Below are 22,820 nucleotides of genomic sequence, written 5' to 3'. Positions count from 1 at the left end.
ATCTATCTATCTATCTATCTATAGTATCTATCTATAGTATCTACCTATCTATCTATCTATAGTATCTATCTATCTATCTATCTATCTATCTATCTATCTATCTATCTATCTATCTATCTATCTATAGTATCTATCTATAGTATCTACCTATCTATCTATCTATAGTATCTATCTATCTATCTATCTATCTATCTATCTATCTATCTATCTATAGTATCTATCTATAGTATCTACCTATCTATCTATCTATCTATCTATCTATCTATCTATCTATCTATCTATCTATCTATCTATCTATCTATCTATAGTATCTATCTATAGTATCTACCTATCTATCTATCTATCTATCTATCTATCTATCTATCTATCTATAGTATCTATCTATCTATCTATCTATCTATCTATCTATCTATAGTATCTATCTATAGTATCTACCTACTATCTATCTATAGTATCTATCTATCTATCTATCTATCTATCTATCTATCTATCTATCTATCTATCTATCTATAGTATCTATCTATAGTATCTACCTATCTATCTATCTATAGTATCTATCTATCTATCTATCTATCTATCTATCTATCTATCTATCTATCTATCTATCTATCTATAGTATCTATCTATAGTATCTATCTATCTAGTATCTATCTATCTATCTATCTATCTATCTATCTATAGTATCTATCTATAGTATCTACCTATCTATCTATCTATAGTATCTATCTATCTATCTATCTATCTATCTATCTATCTATCTATAGTATCTATCTATAGTATCTATCTATCTAGTATCTATCTATCTATCTATCTATCTATAGTATCTATCTATCTATCTATCTATCTATCTATCTATCTATCTATCTATCTATCTATCTATCTATAGTATCTATCTATGTATAGTATCTATAATATCTATAGTATCTATAATATCTATCTATCTAGACGTTGATGCTGACCAGTGGACTCTCCGACATTGGTGACAGAGGAGGAGCCTGTCCAAGGTGAAGGCCATCTCGGTCAACGAGTCCCACCCACTCCATCCTTCAGCACCTTTAGAACCTTTAGAACCTTCAGCACCAGGCTGATCCAACCACGGTTCTCCACAGAACGCCACAGGAAACAATTCCTGCCTGTGGAGATCAAACTGTATAATTCATCACTGTAACCTCACAGCTTGATTATTGTAAATATCTGTATCATATTGGTATATTCGTATTATTATTATTATTAATAATAATAACAATCTTAATCTATTTTTTACTATTGTAATGTGTGTGTATCTGATCCTTATTTTTAACAGTATTTACTTAATATTACACTTATTTAATTTAACTTTCTTTGTTAAACATTTTATTCTTTTATTTGTGATTTTTCTTTTCTTTAGTGGCTGTAGCGAAAGCAATTTCCTCCTGGGATTAATAAAGGAATTCTGATTCTGATCTATACATCTATAAATCTATCTATATCACTATACATCATATCTATCTATTTATCTATCCACTCTTGCTCTCTACAACACAACACAACACAACACAACACAACACAACACAACACAACACAACACAACACAACAAGAGGCGGGAGCAGAAAAGCAGCTGACAGACAGACAGACAGACAGACAGACAGACAGACAGACAGACAGACAGACAGACAGAGAACATGTAAAGAACAGCCTCATTAAAGTCCCCCCAGGACCCTAAATACAGACGATAATATAAGCCTCACTTTGGCTTTGTTATGAGGTGGTTACAATAAACCAAAGTGTGAACGGTTTCAAGAGATTATAGGAATAAATTATACATAAAAGACATTTTAGCTGCACTTCAGTTCAAACCTGATCAGAATCAGAATGTAACTCTGAGAAGGAATAAGGAAGTGTTTTTACTTCTTTCTTACTGTGAATTCTTGCGTTTCTTCTCCAGACAAGGAGGACAGTGATTGGTTTGGATGAGGTTTGGTAGTAGACAATGAAGCAGAGAAGAAGAGCTCTCCTAAGGGATCTTTACTCTCCCTTAAACAGTGCGTTGACACACTCTGCTCGCTAAAGTTAGAGGGTAAATTACGGACTGTTGAAGGACTCGCACTTAAAAGGACTTCTATCCTCAGGGTTTGTGTGTCTTCAACAAATAAACACATAATGAGTGAAAAATATACAAAACAACAACAGAAATACATAAAACCACTGCAAAAAAAGCACATAATGAATACGAAAACACACAGAACAACAACAAAAATGCACACAATGTTAACAAAAACACACATGCAATAAGGCTGCAACGGTTAGTCGACATAATCGATAACGTCGACTACAATAATTCGTCGACACATATGTTACAGCGTTGACGCTTTGTTTAATCTTGTAAACAAAAAGCCAGTGACACGGTCTGAGTTTACCTCCGTACGGAGATTCTCTTTCAATCTCAGTATGTGACTGCTACATACTGAGATGTACCCGTGCTGGATTAGCCATGCACAGAGTATGGAGTTTGTTCGTTATACGGCTCTGCTCGGACCGTGACACCGGCATGCGGCCACTTCCTAGTGCAGGTCCTTTCATGAACTGCGGGGGGCAGTACCCCTCCCGACTGACCGTTTAAATGCTGGAAATTGGAAAATACAGCTGATGTTCCACGTTCTTCATGTCCAGCAGAAAGGTGACATCATAAGTAACGTTAATATCTCAAGAATTTTCCATTTTAATCACACGCAGATTTGTTCGTTAGCCAACAAACTATGATTGAAATATTTATTACATTTGTTTAGTGCTCATCTGTCAGAAAACTACGGAAGAAGCTAGCTAAGTTAGCAAATGCTAGTTCAGCTTTGTTTATGCATAGTTTACTTCACTAAACATGCTTTGAATTAAAATACCTTGTTTTCTGCTGATTCTAGCATTAAATATGAACAGTAAAATGCTAAAATAATCTACTATCAATTGTGTAAATTTATATAATATTGATTAAAGATTAGATTTTTCTTAACTTGTTGGTAATCTGATCATTTGTAAAAGGTATTTTATTGTGATAAACATGTATAATCTATAAATTGTGAACTAATATACATATTTTGTTTTTATAGTGCTCCTAAGCAACGGCGTTAGGTTGAGTTTGTAATGAGTAGAGGTTCATGCACCCCCAAAATGGCTAAAGTACTAACAAAGACCATCCTGTATATGATAGTCATTGATATGAGACTAATATCTATGGTTGAAGATGATCCAGACCTTCTATCTAGACTAAACCTCACCATGCACAACTCTTTAGTTGTTTTAAAGTTCTTACCTCCACAACCTGTGAGGCACGTTACAAACATCTTCTGTTACTTTTTTATTTTATTTTCCCTTATGAGTAGTTGTTCAAGACCACATGCACTTTGTATTATTTAATAATTTATTTTTTATTGGGATCACAATTTTTCATGTTGAAAACAACAACAACTATTATAAATGCATTATTTTGTGATGTCATAGTTTTATTTCCTTAGTGTAAAACATGGGTCACTTTCACAGGTGGGAGGAGTTAAGCCGGTGGGTTAAAATAGACATTCAAAAATATGTGCTTCAAAACAAAAACAATAATCGTGATTAGTCGACTAATCGAATAAATAATATGGATTAGTCGACAACAAAAATTATTTGCTGCTCTAATATGCAACAATAAAAAAAAGCACAAAATGGCTCCACACACAAAAGACTTCAAAAAAGGACATAATAAATAAAAAAAAACACACAAAACAACAACTAAACAATGCACAGAAAAACAAAGAATGGGATGTAAAGATGCGCTCAGGAGGATATGAGAGAGAAGAGCTTTAAAGTAATAAAATAATACATGTACAGTAGGTGGCGATATGCACCTATACAGATGGTTTCAACACGCCAAGAACCAAGAAAGAAGAAGAAGACACGAGTGACAAATATACAAACAAAAAAAGCCCATAATGAATACAAAAACACACAGAACAACAAAAATCCACATTTAGAAAAAAGTTACTAAATATATTAAACAAAAATAAGAAATGCAAAAAAATTGAATTGCACATGAATCCAAAAACAATAGAAAAGCACAAAATTACTACCAAAACACACAAAACGACAAAAAAACACATAATGAGTGAAACATTTTACAAAACAACAATATAAATAAACAAAACAACAAAAAAAACACATAATGAATGCAAAAATACACAAAACAACAACAAAAACACAAAGTCTTTGTTGTATTAATGCGTAGATTGGTCTTTGTTCTAATGCTGACATGAATGTTGATCACGTGACCCTCAGATCCGATACAATCACAAGTTTGAAACAGTTTATAAACAATGATCCATAAACAATTTGTTTCAGTAACATTAATACTTGTCCACACGCAGACAGGTAGTGGTATTTGTTTGTGTCGACGTAGCTAAAGCAGCTAACGCTAACGCAGTGTTTCAAAGCAGCTTCTGTGTCTCGTTCATTCCATCACTTCTTCTCTCACTTTGCAGCGTTCCTTCATTCACATCCGACTGAGGAAAGAGTCACGACTCCGACAATACAACACAATTAGAGCTTTGTAGGGCTTTAATAGCAGCTACTTTCTACGTTTAGACCTGAGAGGCCAGCCACTTAATTAGGACCAGCTCACTGTTGCACACAGCACTGGGAAAATCCAGTGGAAATTGCAACACGTAAAGGAATTTGTTAGTTCTCGCAAAAAACCTGACGTAATATGACCGACTTCACCTTCTGAAAGGGAAATTTATCTCAATGACAGACAAAACCCTCCTCACCCACATGTTTTGGGACACAAAATGACTGCAAAAACACACAAAACGACAACAGAAATACACAAAATGTTTCCAAGAATCACAACACAAAAAATAAAAAGTAGCAAAAAAAAACCCCCAAAATGACTCCAGATATTAAAAAAGAAAACAGCACAAAATTACCTAAAATAATCTGCAAAAAACCCCAACACAAATACCAAATTATATCAGACACACAAAACTACGACAAAGACAGATATTATGACTACTACAAAAACATGCAAAACAACAACAGAAAACGCTTCCAAAACCGCACAAAATTACTTCAAAAACACACAATACGATATCATAAAAATACAATGTTATTCCAAAACCACACAAGACGCAACAAAAATACATCAATTATTTCAAAAACCACAAAAAAGAAACAGAAAGAACCCAAAATGACTCCAGACGTATGTAAATAATAACAAAAAAAAAGCACAAAATGACAAAATAATCAAAATGACTATGAAAACACACAAAACGACAACAAAAATAAATTAAAGTGTCCAAAAACCACAAAAACAAACCTCAGGGTTTGTGTTCAACACAAAAACACATAATGAGTGAAAAACAAACAAAACAACCACAGAAATACACAAAATGACTCCATAAAAAACACATAACAACAACAAACATGAACAAAAAGCTAATAACACAAAAAACACACAAAACGACAAACAAACGTCAATAGTTTAAAAAAAAAAAAGCACAAAATGACAACAGAAATATTCAAAATAATGTCAGAAACACAAAACGACAACAGAAAAATTCATAAAATCATCCAAAAACAACAACAAAAAAAAATTAAATACAGCCGAAAACACACAAAATAACTTACTTCAAAAACATACGACAAAGTGAGAGAAAAACAGATAAGAATACTACAATAACACAAAATGACAACAAAAATACATATGTAAAAATACATATCCAAAAAACAGCAGAAAAAACAAATGTGATTAAAATCAACCCAGGCCATCAGATACAGGGCGGACGTTCACGTCCTTCTTTAATGCGTCAGACAGATTTAAAAACATCATTCCTGTCCTCTTTCTTTCTTTCTCTCTTTCTCCGTCACTCATGGCTGAATAAATGAATCGAGTCCTCTCAGTGTATTATTCTGAGAACGTGTTAAAAGCCTCAGCGTGAGGTGAAAATAGTCAGGATTTGTTATTTAAATCTGCATTTTTTTTTTAGCATTGACACACATCTGAGTGGCTCACGCACACACACACACACACACACACACACGCACGCACGCACGCACGCACACACAGGCAGTACGTGTGAGCGTTTGTTCATACGTGACGATCGAGGACTTTGGAGAGAAAACGTCGTGTAACGACACGCGCTGAATGTCATCACATGTTAAGGCCACGCCAAAGATCGTCACGCTTGTCTCTTTTATTCAGCGGCTCCATAAATCATCCACCCTGTGTTGGATAAACATTGTTCTCGCTACTCGTTCTCACCAGATTACTTATTTGGTGGAGCTCATGTTGGTTAAGGATTTAATAGGCAACGAAAAGGAGTCAAATGGAATTTTAAAACCTTTGAAAAGTCACAAACTGCTCTGATTTGTCACCAATTGTGTCAAATCAGTGTAAAAGTGCTTGTTTTTCATTAGTTAGATTCTTTTTGTGTTCTTCAACTCATTGATGGACTGAAAAACCCACCAAATTACAACAAACCAACCAAAGAACCAACTCACCCACCATTTAAATAACCAATCCTTTAATTTTCTCAAAAATCGACAGTGAGCCTTATGTATGCAATTAATATGTCAAAATGTTTTAGTACAACTTTGGTAAACTATGAAGCTGCACTGCTTGGTGGACTTTAGGGCTACCGTAGTCAGGCGCCTCATGGAGCGATATGTACCAGTACTGTGCTTCAATATACTGAACTGAAAAAGTGAGTGTATTGTTCTGTATTTTATGTGTTAAACATGAACATTGTAGAGAATTATTGTTAATGAGTTGAATAAAGTTTGACTTATCTGACTATTTTGTTTAGTTTAATGCGTCTTAATAATAATATTAATAACAACAAACCGGTGCGCCTTATGTATGAAAATAGACCCAGTCAGACCCATTCATTGATAGTGTGCCTTATAATCTGGTGCACCTCATAGTTCTAAAAATACGGTAATTGACTCAAAAACAGACCAAATAACCAACCAACTAATGGAGTGAACAAGGCAAGAAAAAGCAAATTTATTTGTATCGCACATTTCATACACAAGGCAACTCAATGTGCTTTACATGATCAAAAAGTGCAACAGAAAACATTCCACAGCTTAAAATCAATAAGAACATTTAAATCAGCAGCAAAAATAATAAAATAATCAGTAAAATCAATTAAAATAATCACATTATATCATCATCATGACCATAAATCTCTCTCAATCATATACAGTAGAGAAAATAGTTCCTTTAAATTTGATTTAAAAATGTTCACATGTGATGCTGACTTCAGCTCTGCTGCAGTTTGTTCCACTTCTTTGCAGCATAACAACTAAACACAGCATCACCATGGTTACTGTGAGCTCTGGGCTCCACTATCTGACCTGTGTCCATATATCTCAGAGACCTGCTGGGTTCATACCTGACTAACATCTCACTGATGTATTCTGGACCAAACCCATTCACAGATTTATAACCAGCAGCAGAACTTTACAGTCTCCTCTGAGGCTGACTGGGAGCCAGTGTAAAGACTTTAAAACTGGACTAATGTGCTCTGACCTCTTTGTTCTGGTTCAGACCTGAGCTGCAGCGTTCTGAACCAGCTGTAGATGTTTGATGAAGACCATTACAATAGTCCAGTCTGCTGGAGATAAAAGCATGGACCAGTTTCTCCTGATCTTTCTGAGTCATTAAACCTTTCACTCTGGAGATGTTCTTTAGGTGGTAGAAGATGTTTTTGTGATAGATTTGATCTGATGCTGAAATAACTGAACAAGAGACCAAATAACCAACAATCCAACAAACCATCCAACCATCCAACCATCAAACCATCCAACCATCAAACCATCCAACCATCAAACCATCCAACCATATACCCAAATAACCAACAAACTATATATGGCCCAGCACTAAATCACAGGCATTAAAATAAAGTATGTGAAAAAAAATGGTTGAGATGACATCATTTCTACTGAACATAATAAAAGCATAATACAGTTAATACTTTTTAATGAAACGAGGGGTTTCCATCCCTGCAGTGAACGTGTGCAGTGTCTCTAAATGAAGTTCATCAGGTTTTGCATTTGAGTTGCTCTAATAAATGATGGCAGAATTAAAACCAACTAATGACGAAGGTTCCCGTGTGAACATGTTTGTGTGTAAGTCGAGTGTCGGGCAACAAGTGGAAGACTGCGCTTGATCACATGTGGACGAGAATCTGATGTCAGTCGAAAGAAAACGAGTGGGTGGCAAACGCTTCCAGCTGAGAGAGAGAGAGAGAATAGAGCAGTGTGCAGTGTCTTTAAATGAAGTGGATCAGGCTTTGCATTGGAGCTGCTCTAATAAAACCAATTAATGACGGACCAACCAACGAATGGACTGAACAACCGACCAAATAACCAACCTACAAACCAACAGACCAGAGTGGGTGGCAAACACGTCCAGCTGAGAGAGAGAGAGAAAGAGAGGAATGAGTGAGAGAGAGGGATGCAGACAGAGAGAGAGAGGAGAGTAGTGTGTGTGTGTGTGTGTGTGTGCAGGAAAGAAGGAGGCGGCAAAGCAAAGTGTTGGCGTAGGAGTAACGAAAGACTGCATGAAAAGCAAGAGAAGGAGGAGAAACAGAGGAAACGCATCTGGAGAGGTGGGAGTTACAGCGGTGAGAGAGGGTGAGGGTGGGGGGAGGAGAGAGAGGGGAGGAGGAGTGTGGGAGTGTGAGCACTCTGGGCTCTTTCTTTGTGTGTTTGCTTTGTTGCCATCACACTCCTCTTCCCCTGTTTGCGTTTGATCCGTGAACTGTGACTGCAGCTGCTTACATAACGTCACAGGAACCATTTCTCCCATTAGAACACAGAGAGTCGACCAACACAGATCAGATTATAATTCATATGCATAAACATTTATAATCCCAGTGGGATCAGTTGTGGAGTTTGCATGTTCTCCCTTTGCTTATTCGGGTTTCCTCTGAGTGCTTCAGTTTCTCCCAACATTAAATCATGAAGGAGGTCAGGGACTAGAGTTACTGCTAAACAACCAAACAACCAACAAACTGAACAATCAACCAACCAAACGACTAATGGATCAACCAACAAACTAAATAACCAACCAAACAACTAATACACTGCACAACCAGTTTGGTGCAGTTGCAGAAAAAGGGTAAAAAATAAGCAAAAATGAGCTCACAATGTTCAGAAAATATTTTAAGTTTCTTGAAGGCATCTGACGACCCCCTCTCAGTGTCTTAGATGCAACACAAATAAGATCCTGACCCCAAGGTTGAGAACTCCTGCTTTAAATAAAGACTTGCACCTCCCGCCTACAATCACAGGCAGAGACGTCAACATTACGATTGGACTCAGCTTAAGTAGCCATGTGTGTTTAATGCCAACGCACAGCTGATTGGACCAAACTAATGACAAAAATCAGACGAGTGCTTTTTGCTGCTCCATGTCGTGTTTTGTGATAAACTTCAGAGCAGGAGCTTCATTCTGAGGTGTCAGTGACTGTAGCTTTAACACAGCAAAATGAAAGCTCTATATTTAGATCTCTATCTCTGTTTTAAAGGGAATATTTGATTGTTAGAGCAGAGGCAGTGAGCGTGTGCGTGAGCGTGTGCGTGTGCGTGCGCGTGTGTAAAACTCCAAACGTTTTACATGAATTGTGCTCTTGGAGCTTCTTTTCAGTTGTAAGGAGAAGTTTTTTTTAGTAGGATCTGAGAATGTTTGGCTCCAGGAGCCGAGGAGCTGTGGATCTGTGTGAAAAAGCTCACATCATTGTGCACGAGCAGAACAGCAGATGGGAAGCAGTGAGTGCACGCTTTGTGCTCGAAGAATAAAATCCACAGAATTTCACACAGAAACGTGCAAGAGAATGGACACGAGTGTATAGGGTCGCACACACACACACACACACACACACACACACACACACCCTCTGCTCTAACAATCAAACATTCCCTTTAAAACAGAGATAGATCTATATTTAGAGGTGTAGAACCAGCTTTAAACTGCCAAATAATGGATATGACAAACTGTGAATTTGGTTAATCATGAAATATGGTGAAAAGAGGTTAAACGTCACAATAATATGGTCAACATATGAAAAAGTGGTGGAACCCAACCAACTAATGGACTGAACAACCAACCAAATAACCAACCAAAAGTGACCAAAAATGATGGAAAAGGAAGTGAAATGGGATTTTGAAAACCACAGAAATTGGTTAAAAGTTGCAAATTAAAGTGGACAATATTGGCTTAAAAGTGGCAGAATGGGGGGGGGGGGGGGGGGGAGACGACAATGATGGGTCAACGTGAGACATTAGGTGGAAAAAGTGCTGAAAATATCTTGAAAGTGTAAAAACTGTGCACACACATGCACACGCAGAGAGGAACCGACTGCACAGATCATAGAGGTCAAAGTTCATTTTGCACATTTTGATGAAAACAAAACTGTTTGCATGCACTTGCACAGGTGCACGTGCACGTGCTCGCTCCTACCTAGATCAGGACGGGCTCCTGCTGGGCTTTGGCTCCAAAGTTGCAGAGAAAGTAAATCCAGCTTCTCCTGCTTTTTTTAATCCTTGTTCGAAGGCGCACGCTGACGATGGTGAGCGTGCACGTGTGCGTCTATGAGCATCCCATAGATCCTATAGCACTCACAGGTTGTAGTGCTGTAATATAGAGCGATGGCTGGGAAACTAAATGTCTTTTAACCAAATGTCATTTAAACTTTAAACTCAGCCAAATCAATTCATAGGGTGTAAATATTTCATTATTTCAATATTTAATGGACAAATAGGTTTATGAATAAATGATCAACCAAGGCACCTGCAGTCAGGGCACTTAGAAAACAAACAATTAATAATACATTTAGTGTGAGATAGGATCACTGAGATAAAAATACTTTAAGAGCAATACGGTGACGTCATAGACACTGAGTGATAAATAAGGGCTGATATTGATCAGTTAACACACACACACACACACACACACACTCACACAGGAGTTAATCACAGACACACTGTCCGTCCGTCCCCCGCCTCCCTCCGGCGGACAGTCCGGAGGAGAGCTCCCCTTCCCCGGCCTCTCTCCGTCCCCGTTCCCCGCTGCCCTCCGCCCGCGTCCCGCACTTTGAGATCCGCTGACCGACGGGAGCTCCGACACTTTCTCTCATCTTTTGCACGGATTGTGTTTCTCCTTTTCCTTTTCCTTTCCGGTGTTTTCAGAGCGATCAACAGGCGGATGGTGGCGCGCGCGCCATGTGTGCGCACGGTCCCGGTGCGTAAAAGCTGAGGTGCGCGCCGCCGACGCACGGAGCGCTGGAGGTAAAGGTTCAGAGGCAGAAACTGAAAGTGATACTGACAGGAGGAGAAGATGCTGCACTGATGCTCTGAGTCCTCCAGCAGCACGGGAGGATGGGGGCGGGGCTACAGGGGGCGGGGCTTCAAACGGTACCCAAAATTCACTTTTCTTCCACTTAAAGCAGGAGCGTCAAACTCATTTTAGTTCAGGGGCCAAATACGGACCAGTTTGATCTAAAGTGGGCCACAGACTACAGCAGTGGTTTTCAATCTTGGGGTCGCCTGAAATATTTAGTAATCCATCAAAAAATCATGGATTTTAAATTTTTTTTTTTTTTTTTTTTCATATAAGCCTTTTCACACTCTCGGAAATCTCGGTTCGGTTCTCGCGCCTGCAGGGCCTCTGGAAGTAATGTTGAACAAGGGGTGCTGTAAACAAATGGTTGGTTTTTCTTGGACAAAAAACGTCTGAGCCTATAATTAATAAAATAAATAAATGGATTGAGATTCACTACTTTATTGTCATATACACGTCTACAGTATGTTTTATTAGTTACACTTCACAATAACACTATAACAATGATTTGGTCAGCTGACACGAACCTGAGTCACTGCACCATCTACGTTATGTCACGCACTCTATAGAAGGTTTTCACCAACTTCACGTGGCAGTAACCAGGATGTGCGGCCATGTTGGCGGAAATTGGAAGTAAACACTGCAATTTATAATATACAGAAAAGCTCCTCATGGTGTGTTAAAGGCGTACAGGGAAGGACTTGGTCCACAGGAAAGAGCATGATATTTGGAAAAGTTACGCTTTATTGGTGGTGCAGATCTATACGAGTCGCTCCCTCATCTTGGATCAATGCCATATTTCCTCCTTGTTTCTGTCATTAGACGGTAAATGTACTAGTCTGCTGCTGCCATGGCTGTATGTTGCTGCATGGAACGAGTGAGAAACCTCTTTACTCCGCCACCACTAGCCTGCCTGACTTTGAAAAGTAACTTCCATGAAAGTGAACCTGTGTTGATTAGGCTTAAAAATAATCAGAAAGGATTTTATTCTCTATGTACAGTTTAAAAATGCAAGACGATAATTAAGTTAAAGTCCAAAATACACATAATAGTCTACGTCAAAAAATATTTTTAATTGGCTACGTTTTGTACTTATTATTATTATTATTATTATTATTATTATTATTATTATTATTATTATTATTGTTATTTCTTTTCATTTAATTCTCTTTTTTGTTCTTTTCCCCTCTCTTCTTTCAATTTTATTTTGTGTATGTACTGTAGGTATGTAAATTATATATATATACTTTACAGTTAAAACAACCACACAAGTCAGAAAAAGAAACCAAGAACAATAAAGTAAATACAGATAATACATAATAATCATAAGTTAAAAGCTTGGAAACAGATGTCTGTTGCTTTGATTCATCACAGGTCACGCATTCACACTTCCAGTGTTTAAAGTTAAATGAAAATATTAAATTAAAAATACTGGAGCGGGTGCCTCTTGTCACTATAGAGCTAATCGTAACATGATATACTGTAACAAAAAAAAATTCTAGAGAAAAAAATGTCTGTGGGGTCGCCAGATATTTGTGGTATCAAAATGGGGGGTCACGACCCAAAAAAGGTTGGGAACCTCTGGATTACAGATGATAAATTAACCATTTCAACTTTACTTTGCTCTAGTTTGCACTTACGTATAAATGGTATGTAAAGTATGTAAACAATATCCAAAATAAACTTTAATTCTCTCTACATTTTTTGACCTTATCCAAATTGTAAAGAATTTCTTGATTTTTTGTAACTCAATAGTGTATGTTTCAGTATTACAGGAGGTCATAAGAGATGTCTCTGTCCTAACCACACCCTGATTCTTTGCTAGAAGCCGCACATAGAACATATTAGAAAAAAAGCATATAAAAAACTATTGGCATTCTATATAGAACTAAAAGAATATTAAATAGAGAGTGTCTCTTATATTGCTTTACCTCATGGTGTATTGCTCAGAAAGCTGGGCTAAAACATGTTAAACATATATACTGTAGATCCATTAATCAAATTATAAAAGAGAGCATTAAGAACAATATACAGTATAAAGTGGAATTCAGGGCATCTACTAACGAACTGTTTAAAAGAACAATAAAACTTATGACTATAGTACGGTTAAAAGTGTTAGAGATTGTGTCCCGAGTCAGAAATAAAAGCCTTTCTTTGGGTATTTTATCATTTTTTAGGCTGAGCTACACGACTCTGAACGCCCTCACTTTGTTGTTGTTGTTGTTGTTGTTGTTGTTGTTGTTATGTACACTAGTTAAAATCACTACTCTGTTATTCGTGAACGGATCGGGCTGAAATTTGGTAGCTATAATCTATGGATGTGTACGCATCAGAGACTGATTTAATTTGGGGCCCAAGGTAATTTCTAAAATTATCAGAACATTCAAGTGATATATCGTTTAAAAGGCAATTCAACGTAGATTATGATTTTATGCTGCACAATTTCATTTGTTTTACTCGGTGGAACCGAGTCATTTCACTGAATTCCCCGGAACGTAGTACGTGCTATGGAGACGTTCCGCGGGCCTGGCCGTAGTTCATCCGAACTTGTTAAACAAAGAGAAGGAAAGTATAATTTAAGAGGGGTTTATATTTTTGAACAAAGTACATTTAGAACACTTCTTAAAGGAGCATAGGGCTGGATAGTGACACCACGGTGGTTAGTGTAACTGCAGCCATCATCAACTGTTTATCACTGGAGCTGATACTGTGGATAGAGGATGGATACTCGACCAAACCCTGACAGGACCAACGGGAGGGTCGGTGTTCGGTCACATGATGTAGCCCTGAAGAATGAACAGTGAGAGCTGTGATCCACGGTGGATGGAGAATGGAGCAGAGGACAATTATAAAGGAATACACCATAGAAACATTCCCTTTACTGCACAATAACATGGATTATCTTTGATACATGGATTATGTAAATAGATCTGTTTGGTCTCTTGCTTGTGTTTCACTTTCTCTCGTTACCCGTGCGCTGATGTGATGTTGACATTAAAAGTTGTTTGTTAATAAAATCGGTGATTATCACTAAAACAAATGTAAATATATCATTTTTTTGAGAAACAAATTAGATTTTCACTGTTCGCTCTGAAAAATATACATTTTACAGGAAAAATACACAAAAGGACTACAGAAATACACAAAATGCTTCACAACAAGCAAACAAACACACACAGAATGTCAGAAAAACACACAAAATTACTATAAAAACTCTTTGTTGTTGCCTGTGTTAATGCTCAGATCGCTCATTATTCTAAATGCTGACCACGCTGTGATAAAAGTTGCCTACCTCTGATGTAAGATGTTCATCAAAGAACTGGGAAGGTAAAAAAAAAAACCTTACAAAACCACTCAGAAAGCACAAAAAAAAAAATCTCCAGGAAAGTGATGTTCTTGGTTTCTGTAAGAGATTAAAGTCAGGTTTGAGTAATCCCATCTCTGCTTTGCGTTTACCTTTGGTGGCACCGTGTGGGTGTTCAGAGCTGAGGGGCTGCTGTGTGTGCGTGTGCGTGTGCGTGTGTGTGTGTGTGTGTGTGTGTGTGTGTGTGTGTGAAGCATCCGAGCATGTTATTACTCATAAAAATAGAAGAGCACCAAACCCCACGGCTCCACCACCTGCCTGAGTTTACACTCAGACCCCCACCGGCAAATCATGACCAATCAAAAACAAGACTTATACACACAGTCCCTGCTGGTTTCCCACGACTCAGCGATTTTTAGGAACGCATTGTTTGACTCCTCAGGGTGGGAAGTGTCATACTGTCAACGATGAGATACAATGGGATACGTGAGGTAGGATGAGATAAGAAAAGATAGCATAAGTTATGAAAAGATGTGATAATATTACTCGATGAGATCAAATGAGATGAGAAAAGATGAGATAAGATAAAATAAGATGAGACAAGATAAACTAAGATGAGATAAGATAAACTAAGATGAGATAAGATAAACTAAGATGAGATAAGATAAAATGAGATGAGATAAGATAAAATAAGATGAGATAAGATAAAATGAGATGAGATAAGATAAAAAAAGATGAGATAAGATAAACTTAGATGAGATAAGATAAACTGAGGAGAGATCAAAATGAGATGAGATAAAATAGGATAATATGAGATAAATTGAGATAAAATAAGATGAGATGAGTAGGATAATATGATAGATGGGATAAGATGAGATAAAATAAGGTAAATCGTGATAAAATTATCCATCCATCCATCCATTTTCTTCCGCTTTATCCCGGGGCCGGGTCGCGGAGGCAGCAGTCTCAGCAGAGATGCCCAGACCTCCCGATCCACGCACACCTCCTCCAGCTGTTCTGGGGAGACCCCGAGGCGACACCAGGCCAGCTCAGAGACATAGTCCCTCCAGCGTGTCCTGGGCCTCCCACGAGGCCTCTTCCCAATAGGACATGCCTGAAACACCTCCTGAGGGAGGCGACCAGGAGGCATCAGAAGGGTTAATAAAATTATACCAGACGAAATGAGATGAGATTATGAAAAATGAGATAAAATTGGATAAGATCACATAAAGTAAAGACGTAAGATAAAAAAAATAAGATTAGATGAAATAGGAAGAGATTACATAAAATGAGAAAGGATTAAAACATTCGATAAGGGTATATGAGATGTGATAATATGAGATCATATGAAATAAGATGAAATAAAATGACAAGATATTATGACATAATATGATGGTATAAGATGAAATGAGAAAAGATAGTGTTTCATCTCATCGGGGCAGTCATTGATCATCCTTTCGGTGACGATAAGCAATCAAAAGAGTGTCAGTTTCCATGACAACTGTTGGTTTGAGTCGTACAGCCGTGGTCTCACCATGAGAAAAGCAGCGATGCTGAACTCTGGAATAAACGCTAGAGAACCAACAGAACCTGATCATAATCTGAGCGTAGAGCGTGTGCTTAACGTGACCTGCAGTTTAACCTCCACACTTTCACACACGCCACAGTTCATCTTCCTCTCCTTCCTCTTCATCGCCCACTCCCTGTTCACAGTGTGTCAGTCGGCACTATAATTATTACCATGGTTACCATTAGCGACGTGAAGCTGGGCCTGATGCACTACGGTACTAATCTTTTCCTCTTCCTCTTTAATCTGTTCACACGTCTCAGCAGCTGAAGGTACACATTTATTTTGAAGGATTCAGGTGTTTAAAGCTCAGACACATGGAAACGTTACAGAGTCGGTGAAATCACAGGTTTCAAACTGAAATCTGGCTTTATAATCAGAAATAAAATGGGTTCAAAGTGACTAAAAATGGTGGGAAAGGTGGTGAAATGGGATTTCAAAAACCACAGAAATTGGTTAAAAAATTGCAAATTAGAGTGGATAAAAACAGACAGAAAAAGTGGTAAAAAGGGTTCAAAGTGTCAATATTGGAACAATTAGTTTAAACTGACAAATAATGGCCATGACAAATGGTGAATGTGGTTAAATTGGCAAAATAATCATAAAATATGGTGAAAAGAGGTTAAAAGTGACAATAATGGGTCAACATATGTGACATTAGGTGTAAAAGTGGTGAAAAGTGTTTATAAGTGATGAACATGTCTGGAAAGTGGAAAAAATGTGTAGAAAAGACATTGAAATGTGATGTAGAAGTGTCAGAAATGGGAGAAATGTAGCAAAAATACATTAAAAGAAGGAAAAAAGAAAAACTGATGAAAATAGATTAAAATATGGCAAGTTTGGTTTAGTTTCAGAAATAGAATAAAAATAAGCAAAAATTGGCTCAAATTGTTTAGAAAATATTCAGAAGTTATTGACTACAGTTAGAACTCAGCGGTGTGGTATTAGACAATGACACAGAGAAGGAGAGCTCTCCTAAAGGACCCTTAGTCTCCCTTAAATAGTGCGCTGACATGCTCTGGTGGCTAAAGTTAGCAAGTAATCACGTACTGTGGTAGAAAGGGTTTATAAGTGCTGAAAATGTCTTGAAAGTGGGAAAAAAAAGTGCAGAAAAGACATTGAAATGTGATGTAGAAGTGTCAGAAATGGGAGAAATGCAGCAAAAATACATTAAAAGGAGCAAAAATATGGCAAGAAAAAGTGATGGAAATATGGTAAAATATGGTGAGTATGGTGGAGTTACAGAAAAATGGTAAAAATAAGCAAAAATGGGATTAAATTGTTCAAAAAAATATTTGTAGTTTCTTGAAGGCATCTGGCGACCCCCTCCCACTGCATCGTGAGCCCAAATGTGGTCCTGACCCCAAGGTTGAGAACCCCTGCTTTAGAGCATTCAATCATGAATCGCTGTAAATGACCAACTAATCCAGCCTCTCCAAATACACAACGTTAAAAAGCAATGGGCCATTATCACATGATAGCATTTTTTATCGTAAAATGTTGAAAAAAACTCTAACATTTTTAGCAAAATCCTGCAATTTTCCTCAAATGATTTCACAAATTTTTCCCCAAAATTCAATAAAAACTTAAAGTGGAGTTCCTGCTCGGACAGATATCTGTCACGTAATGCTTGGATGTATGTCTTACATACTTAATATAAACAGTCAGTTATATATGGAAAATACAAAACATTAAATAAAATATGCCAATAAATAACTAAATATAAATATAAATAATACATTTTTAGGTGAGAAAATCATGTTTTTTGAGTAAAATACAAAAATTATATAAATATAGCAGTATGTGGAAGTGGTAAGTGGTACAAATGTCCCAGATACGTAGCTGTGAGTGTTCCCAGAGCGCGGCTGTGACAGCAGAGGAACCGTTAGAGGAAAGTCACAGTGACAGCAGCAGATACAAAGGCAGGGAGCGCTACCCAGGAACTACTGCTCCTGTGCTGGGAATGGATGATGGATGGATGAACAAGCAGGACGTGGCTTTACACACGCATGGTGCCACCTCACAGGGCTGCAGGCCAAGCAGGCCTGACAGTGAGAGCAGTGAGGAGAGTACGAAAACCACACACACACACACACACACACACACACACACACACACACACACACACACACACACACACACACACTGTATCTTTAGAACTTGTACTTGAGGGAGGAGTTGATTCACAAACTGTACTTGTAGTGAAGTAAAGGCTGAGTATATTCTCCCCTCAGAGCGACTCAGACCTCAGTGAACGGACGAGGGATCCTGACCCTGTAGGTCGTGATCTCTCTGAGTGAAACAAACCTGTCTCTACTTTAAATCCACCTGTCGGGAACTTTGTTACCTCCCTCCCAAAACAGAACATTAACCCAAAAACACACACAATGACAACAAAAGCACACAAAATACCTCCAAAACACATGTTGTGAGACAAAATACACAAAATAATAGAAAAATATATGAAATTACTCCAAAAACACAATACAATAGCAAAAAAGCACAGAATCACTTAATAACAGAACAAAAATATAATGTTTTTTAAAAAAACAAAACAAAATGACAACAAAAGCACACAAAGTTATAACTCCAACAACAAAATACCAGAAAAATGTACGAAATTACCCAAAAATAACCAGCAAAAATGAACAAAACTGAGAGAAAATATGCAAAATGACTATTTCAAACAAAGCATCATCAATGAATACAACATTTTTTTCCACCCGCTTGACAATAAGTTGTAGAACGACTGTGAGACGAAGCCAAGATGATAAACAATAGAATCATGAATAAATGGCCTTCAGCTCTCGTTTCCGTTGCTGTAAACAAACAAAATAAACACATGATGACAAAATAATGAACAATAATGATGGGGACAAAGATCTACTGAGCCAGTGGATCTGACCAAGAGCAGAGCAGGGGTCCTTTGGGGTCAGAACCCCATTTTGAACAATACATGTGGCATGTGGTGACCCCATCTCTCAACAAACTAAGAATATTTTCTCAACAATTTGAGACCTTTTTTGCTTATTTTCACAATTTTTCTGCAACTACACCAAACTCACCATATCTTAACCAATCGTCAACTCTTTTTCTTGCCATATTTTTGCTCCTTTAAATTTAAATTTGCCATGCCCATTATTTTAAACTTATTATTCCTAATTTTCAACTTACATTTTGATGACTTTATGGATAAACCCCAAAAATCTCTCCCCTTTATTCCCCCTTATAGATGGTCCTGTCTCCACATGACTGTTCTTCAATGTTCATGTCTGTGTTCAACCACCTTCAGCTACAGTGGGGGTCCCCGCTTTCTGAGACCTTTATTTTGGAGGGTCCCCACTCTCTGGGACCTTTATTTTGGAGGATGTTATTAACGTAAAGGAGCGAGTGGTATGTAGAGATCAGGTCACGAGCTAGATAAATACGGAGGTAAACGCAACAACCTCCACAAAAGCATCAGGAACATATTGTAGGCTTTGTCGCATCCACCTACACACAAGGCGAAAACAAAGTCTGTGTGGAAAACACTTTATTCCGAGTGGAAGTGTAAAGCTGCCACAGCGACCACACTAGCACCATCACAGATCTGTGCAGTGAGTGAAAAGCTCTCCACACCTCCGACTCTCTCCAACATATTCTACCTTTTCTCTTTCCAGATGCACTAAGCGGGGAACCTTTGTTGTTCCAGGTTTGTCCAACTCAGAAAAGTGCAAACTGAGCCCAGTCGAATATCCAGTCCCACAGTAACTGGACATTAACATACATGTGAACTAGTGCTGGGACTTTATCGTGTAACTGCGATTAATTCATTACAGAAAAATAATGCTTCTGTTTTTGCACTCCAGACACAGCAGAACCGGTATAGCCATAATATTAATGCAAAGACCACAACATAAGAAACAGGAGAACCAGAGAAGAAGTCGTTGCTGTGCTTTGTGGGGGTTCATTTTAGTTTAAATAAAAACAAAAGCCCAGTTGTGTGAAAAATTAGCAAGATATTGATCAGCTCTTTTAGCCTCAGCTAGCACCTCAATGCCAAACATGTAGCAGCTAGCACCTCAATACTAAACATGTAGCAGCTCGCACCTCAATTCTAAACATGTAGCAGCTAGCACCTCAATACTAAACATGTAGCAGCTCGCACCTCAATACTAAACATGTAGCAGCTAGCACCTCAATACTAAACATGTAGCAGCTAGCACCTCAATACTAAACATGTAGCAGCTAGCACCTCAATACTAAACATGTAGCAGCTCGCACCTCAATACTAAACATGTAGCAGCTAGCACCTCAATACTAAACATGTAGCAGCTCGCACCTCAATACTAAACATGCAGCAGCTAGCACCTCAATGCTAAACATGTAGCAGCTAGCACATCAATACTAAACATGTAGCAGCTAGCACTTCAATGCTGAACATGTAGCAGCTAGCACCTCAATACTAAACATGTAGCAGCTAGCACCTCAATGCTGAACATGTAGCAGCTAGCACCTCAATACTAAACATGTAGCAGCTAGCACCTCAATGCTGAACATGTAGCAGCTAGCATCTCAATGCTAAACATGCAGCAGCTAGCACTTCAATGCCAAACATGGAGCAGCTATCAACTCAATGCTAAACATGTAGCAGCTAGCACCTCAATGCTAAACATATAGCAGATAGCACCTCAATGCTAAATATGTAGCAGCTAGCACTTCAATGGTAAACGCGTAGCAGCTAGCACCTCAATGGTAAACGTGTAGCAGCTAGCACCTCAATGGTAAACATGTAGCAGCTAACATCACAATGCTAAACATTTAGCAGCTAGCACCTCAATGCAAATCATGTAGCTGCTAGTGCCTCAATGGTAAACGTGTTTGTTCACTGTTTAATTGGATGGACTTTTAGCATTAGCAATAGCAGTTCCTCTGTTTTTGGTAAACCAAGCTCAATGAGAATAAATGCTGATCTTGGATCACTGCAGAGACTGTTAGCATTAGCATCATGCTAAAGTGATTGGAAGTTGTTATTTTCACGGTTTCAATGGATGGATGTTAGCATTAGCATTAACAGTTCCTCTATTGTCGGTAAACCAAGCTCAATGAGACGAAACACTGCTACTGTTTCACTGCAGAGACTGTTAGCATTAGCATTATGCTACGGTGAGTAGAAGTTGTTTTTGTTCACTGTTTAATTGAAATGACTTTTAGCATTAGCATTAACAGTTTCTCTGCTACTGGTTCACTATAGAGACTGTTAGCATTAGCATTATGCTACGGTGAGTTGAAGTTGTTTTCACTGTTTCAATGGATGGACTGTTAGCATTCGCATTAGCAGTTCCCCTGCTACTGTTTCACTGTAAAGACTGTTAGCATTAGCATTATGTTATAGTGAGTAAAAGTAGTTTTTGTCAACTGTTTCAATGGATGGACTGTTAGCATTAACATGAACAGTTTCTCTGTTGTCGGTAAATCAAGCTTAATGAGGATAAATGCTGCTACTGGTTCACTGTGGAGACTATTAGCATTAGCATTAGACTACTTTGAGTTTTGAAGTCAAGTTGACAGAAACCAAAGCCTGAAGGCTCAGTGTGTTATCCTGAGGGATGTTATCATCGTGTATCGAATTAAAGATTTTCACAAGTTCAGCAAAAGAGAAAAAAAATGTTGTAACGTGTAATGATTTGTTTTACTTTTCTTTGTCTGAAGACATGCTTACATTACTTTTCCTCGCTGTGTTTTTCTCACTCCGCAGGCAACAAACGTCTGTTTCTGTGCAGAATAATTCATGGGAAGAGTTGATTTGCCTGTGAGGGAAGTTCGTCCGAGGTAACGTGCGATGAGGGCTGGTACTAATTTATCACTCGTGTCCCATTTACTTCCTACCATTCAGGAATCATCCTCTGCAAACCCGCTCTCACCGCAGGGCTCTACATTCTGACGGATCTGATTAGTATTTCACTCACTGGGATAACTTTTACCAGCAATGACAGAACGAGTAGACATTAAGCTTCACCCCAAAAAACATCAACCATCCATCACCATGACAACGTGACCTCCTACCAGACTCTGAGGGTTCAGTAAAAAAAAGAACAGCGGCAACAGAAACAACTACAGTTGTATTCTATCTATAGCATTCAGCTTTTGATTAGAGCAGGGCTTCTCAACCTTGGGAGGAGAACACTTTAATTTGCAACTTTCAACCAATTTCTGTGGTTTTCGTGACTTTTTCATTTCTGATTAAAACAATAATTTCCATCTTTAAGATGACTATATACTATGGCCCAAATAATAATAAACGTTCCTGGATAACAGTGGATATTATTCAGATGAATAAATAAATGTGGTTATCACAGATTCATAGAACAATGGACCATCATTTTACTGACTTTATGGATGGACCCCAAAAATCTCTCCCCTTTATTCCCAAATTTCAATGCCTTTTCTGTAAATTTGTTCCACTTTCAAGACATTTTTGCCACTTATAAACACTTTCCACAACAGTCCGTAATTACTCTCTAACTTCAGCCACCAGAACGTGTCAGCTCACTGTTTAAGGGAGAGAAAAGGTCCCTGAGGAGAGCTCTTCTTCTCTGCTTCATTGTCTACTACCAAAC

At 37.9% G+C, this 22,820-nt stretch overlaps 1 protein-coding gene across 8 annotated transcripts in view; it reads right to left on the bottom strand.

The window, feature by feature from the left end:
- The window catches only part of syngap1b (synaptic Ras GTPase activating protein 1b), a 137,375-nt gene that overhangs the window by 55,454 nt on the left and 59,101 nt on the right, over positions 1 to 22,820 (bottom strand). Inside the window, exon 1 of one of the 8 annotated variants that reach the window (XM_028471035.1) lies at positions 10,472 to 11,357. The exons of the other annotated variants lie outside the window; for them this stretch is intronic. The gene's annotated coding sequence lies outside the window, so the exon portion shown is untranslated. Of the gene's footprint in view, positions 1 to 10,471; positions 11,358 to 22,820 lie in introns of those variants that run through there. 8 annotated transcript variants of the gene reach the window in all.

The sequence above is a fragment of the Gouania willdenowi genome, chromosome 16 (assembly GCF_900634775.1).
Source record: "Gouania willdenowi chromosome 16, fGouWil2.1, whole genome shotgun sequence".
Classification (NCBI taxonomy): domain Eukaryota; kingdom Metazoa; phylum Chordata; class Actinopteri; order Blenniiformes; family Gobiesocidae; genus Gouania; species Gouania willdenowi.
The sequence above is the reverse complement of the archived record's forward strand: the minus strand, read 5'-3'. Positions and strand labels throughout refer to the sequence as shown.